This window comes from Oncorhynchus nerka, unplaced genomic scaffold (genome assembly GCF_034236695.1).
Source record: "Oncorhynchus nerka isolate Pitt River unplaced genomic scaffold, Oner_Uvic_2.0 unplaced_scaffold_2702, whole genome shotgun sequence".
In the NCBI taxonomy this organism is placed as follows: domain Eukaryota; kingdom Metazoa; phylum Chordata; class Actinopteri; order Salmoniformes; family Salmonidae; genus Oncorhynchus; species Oncorhynchus nerka.
The window spans coordinates 1-4,619 of NW_027038597.1; the positions used below are offsets into that span (position 1 = coordinate 1).

At 54.1% G+C, this 4,619-nt stretch overlaps 1 pseudogene; it reads left to right on the forward strand.

Annotated features, from left to right (window-relative positions):
* Positions 1 to 270: 270 nt before the first annotated feature.
* On the forward strand, positions 271 to 3,521 carry LOC135567033 (UPF0764 protein C16orf89 homolog; annotated as a pseudogene).
* Positions 3,522 to 4,619: the final 1,098 nt, after the last annotated feature.

Sequence of the window (4,619 nt, forward strand, 5' to 3'; positions counted from 1 at the left end):
CTCTCTCTATCACCCCCCTCTCTCTCTCTCATCCCTCTCGTCTCTCATCACTCTCATCTCTCTCTCTCTCTCTCTCTCATCACTTTCATCTCGCTCTCTCTCTCTCATCCCTCTCATCACTTTCATCTCTCTCTCTCATCACTCTCATCCCTCTCTCTCTTTCTCTCATCCCTCTCATCACTTTCATCACTTTCATCTCTCTCTCTCTCTCATCCCTCTCATCACTTTCATCTCTCTCTCTCTCTCTCTCTCTCTCTCTCTCTCCTGTAGAGTTTGAGCCTCTGTTGAGCTGGACCTTCTGGTCAGTACCTCATGAGTGGAGCTCCACAGATCCTCTCTGGCCTACTCCTCCGGTCGAACCATGGAGTGTTACGATGAGACGCAGAGCGACAAGTGTATGACCCTGCTACTGGGAACATGGTAAACACACACGCAAGCACGCACACACATACACGCACACACACACACGCACACACACACCGTGCTTATTGAGCGGCACAAGGTGATGCCTCACTAAATCTCATGTATTTCAGTGTGTCAGTAGGAGGGTAATAAAACCCAGAAGGCCTACAGCTTCCGTTGGCCAGGTTGCTAATACATTTTTCTGCCTGTATATGTGTGTACGTGCTTGTGGTGTCTGTGCGTGTGTGTACGTGCATGTATATGTGATGGTTTGTCAGGAAGAACAACGGGACTCCTTGCATCGTGACCAAGTCATGTCGTGACACAATGACGAGGTTTGGATGTCCCAACTACTCCCTCTCTCACCAGCTGCTCTACTTCATGCTGGGAGCCAATGTGAGAACACACACACACACACACACACACACACACACACACACACACACACACACACCTAACTTTCTATTCCCCAATTCCCTCCCTCCCTATCGCTCCCTCCCCATCTCTCCCTTCCTAACCCCCTCCTCCCTCCTCCCACTCTCGTCCTCCCTCCCTCCTCCCACTCTCTTCCTCCCTCCCTCCTGCCTCCCTCTCTCTCTCCCTCCCTCCCTCTCTCCCTCCCTAACCCCCTCCCTCCTTACCTCCCTCCTCCCTCTCTTCCTCCCTCCCTAACCCCTCTCTCTCTCCTCCCTAACCCCCTCTCTCTCTCCCTCCCTCCCCCTCTCTCCCTCCCTAACCCCCCTCCCTCCTAACCCCTCCCTGCCTCCCTCTCTCTCCTCCCTAACCCCTCTCTCCCTCCCCAACCCCTCTCTCTCTCCCTCCCTAACCCCCTCTCTCTCTCCCTCCCTCTCTCCCTCCCTAACCCCTCTCTCTCCCTCCCTCTCTCCCTCTCTAACCCCTCTCTCTCTCCCTCCCTAACCCCTCTCTCTCTCCCTCCCTCTCTCCCTCCCTAACCCCTCTCTCTCCCTCCTCCCTCTCTCCCTCCCTAACCCCTCTCTCTCTCTCCCTCCCTCTCTCCCTCCCTAACCCCTCTCTCTCTCCTCCCTCTCCCCTCCCTCCCTAACCCCCTCCCTCTCTTCCTCCCTCCCTAACCCCCTCCCTCTCTCCCTCCCTAACCCCCTCTCTCTCTCCTCCCTAACCCCCTCCTCCCTCCCCCCTCCCTCCTAACCCCTCCCTGCCTCCCTCTCTCCCTCCCTAACCCCCTCTCTCCCTCCCTCTCTCCCTCCCTAACCCCTCTCTCCTCTCTCCCTCCCTAACCCCCTCTCTCTCTCCTCCCTAACCCCCTCTCTCTCTCCCTCCCTCTCTCCCTCCCTAACCCCTCTCTCTCTCCCCTCCCTCTCTCCCCTCCCTAACCCCCTCTCTCTCTCCCTCCCTCTCTCCCTCCCTAACCCCCTCTCTCTCTCCCTCCCTCTCTCCCTCCCTAACCCCCTCCCTCTCTTCCTCCCTCCCTAACCCCCCTCCCTCTCTCCCTCCCTAACCCCTCTCTCTCTCCCTCCTAACCCCTCCTCCCTCCCCCTCCCTCCTAACCCCTCCCTGCCTCCCTCTCTCCTCCCTAACCCCCTCTCTCCCTCCTCTCTCCCTCCCTAACCCCTCTCTCTCTCCCTCCCTAACCCCCTCTCTCTCTCCCCTCCCTCTCCCTCCCTAACCCCTCTCTCTCTCCCTCCCTCTCTACCTCCCTAACCCACTCTCTCTCTCCCTCCCTCTCTCCCTCCCTAACCCCTCTCTCTCTCTCCTCCCTCTCTCTCCCTCCCTAACCCCTCCCTCTCTTCCTCCCTCCTTAACCCCCTCCCTCTCTCCCTCCCTAACCCCTCTCTCTCTCCCTCCCTAACCCCCTCCTCCCTCCCCCTCCCTCCTAACCCCCTCCCTGCCTCCCTCTCTCCCTCCCTAACCCCCTCTCTCCCTCCTCTCTCCCTCCCTAACCCCTCTCTCTCTCCCTCCCTAACCCCCTCTCTCTCCCTCCCTCTCCCTCCCTAACCCCTCTCTCTCTCCCTCCCTAACCCCTCTCCTCCTCCCTCTCTCCCTCCCTCCCTCCCCCTCCCTCCTCCCCCTCCTCCAGAGAGGTTGCTCCAACATGTTGAAGGGGGACATGCGTACGTCGCGTGTTAACCTAACAGAGAGACAGTACCAGGGACATTCTGCTGCAACATGCTGAAGGGAAACATGGACATCATACAGAATAACTTCACCGGGAGACCCAGGACATCTTCATCGAAAACAGTCAGTCTCAAATTACACACTATTCCCTATATAGTGCACTACTTTCGACCAGAGCCCAATGGGACCTTATTTCCTATATAGTGCACTACATTAGAGCAGAGATCTATGGCACCCAATTCCCTATATAGTGCACTACTTTAGACCAGAACCCAATGGCACCCTATTCCCTATATAGTGCACTACATTAGAGCAGAGATCTATGGCACCCAATTCCTATATAGTGCACTACTTTAGACCAGAACCCAATGGCACCCTATTCCCTATATAGTGCACTACATTAGAGCAGAGATCTATGGCACCCAATTCCCTATATAGTGCACTACTTTAGACCAGAACCCAATGGCACCCTATTCCCTATATAGTGCACTACATTAGAGCAGAGATCTATGGCACCCAATTCCCTATATAGTGCACTACTTTAGACCAGAACCCAATGGCACCCTATTCCCTATATAGTGCACTACATTAGAGCAGAGATCTATGGCACCCAATTCCCTATATAGTGCACTACTTTAGACCAGAACCCAATGGCACCCTATTCCCTATATAGTGCACTACATTAGAGCAGAGATCTATGGCACCCAATTCCCTATATAGTGCACTACTTTAGACCAGAACCCAATGGCACCCTATTCCCTATATAGTGCACTACATTAGAGCAGGGCCTATCTGTGTACTCCAAGTAGACTAGAGTGTCTATGAAGCAGTATGACAGTCAGTGTTTAGAGGAACTGAACATGTAAAACCTTTATAAGTTGTCGTTTGTTTAAAACGAGACCATGATTTGACTTTCTATAACTTCCTCCCTCTCCACAGTACTGCTGTGTGGATTGGCTGGTTTCTCTGACTTTCTCAAAGTTGATTGGCTGCAGCACATTCTGAGGCTTGCAGATCTGAAGTGATGCCTTACAGCCCCACAGAAGAGCAGAGGAGAGGAGAAAATGTTGACATATGTGTGGCCAAGAACATCTTGGTAAGTATTCATAAAGGGGGCTAAAGGACACAGACACACAGAGGAACCAGTAAGCACCGACACACATACACACACAACATAAAAACAGAACCAGTTTCAATAATGTTTTACTGTTCATCTCCTCTGATGGTTGTTCCAGTCACATAACAGGTGTGTCAGTGAGCTCTGGAGTGAGGGGGCCTCTCAACTAGCTACCCCACAGAGCAGACATCACCAAGAGACCACTTCACCTGAATGTCAACCACCCTTCACCTGGCTGTGTGACCCTTCACCTGGCTGTGTGGACTCCTTCACCTGGGCTGTGTGACCCTTCACCTGGCTGTGTGACCCTTCACCTGAATGTGTGACCTTTTCTACCTGGATGTGTGACCCTTCACCTGGATGTGTGACCCTTCACCTGGATGTGTGACCCTTCACCTGGCTGTGTGACCTTCACCTGAATGTGTGACCCTTCACCTGGCTGTGTGACCTTCACCTGGATGTGTGACCCTTCACCTGGCTGTGTGACCCTTCACCTGATGTGTGACCACCTGGATGTGTGACCCTTCACTTGGATGTGTGACCCTTCACCTGGATGACCCTTCACCTGGATGTGTGACCCTTCACCTGGATGTGACCCTTCACCTGGCTGCAGTGACCACCTGAATGTGTGACCCTTCACCTGGCTGGGCACCTTTCACCGGATGTGGACCCTTCACCTGGATGTGACCCTTCACTGGGATGTGTGACCCTTCACCTGGACATGTGTGACCCTTTCACCTGATGTGTGACCCTTCACCTGGATGTGTGACCCTTCACATGGATGTGTGACCCTTCACCAGGATGTGTGATCCTTCACCTGAATGTGTGATCTTCACCTGGCTGTGTGACCCTTCACCTGAATGTGTGACCCTTCACCTGGATGTGTGAACTTCACCCGGCTCGTGTGACCCTTCACCTGGCTGTGTGACCACCTGGCTGTGTGACCCTTCACCTGGATGTGAACCTCCCTTCACCTGGACGTGTGACCCTTCACCTGGATGTGTGA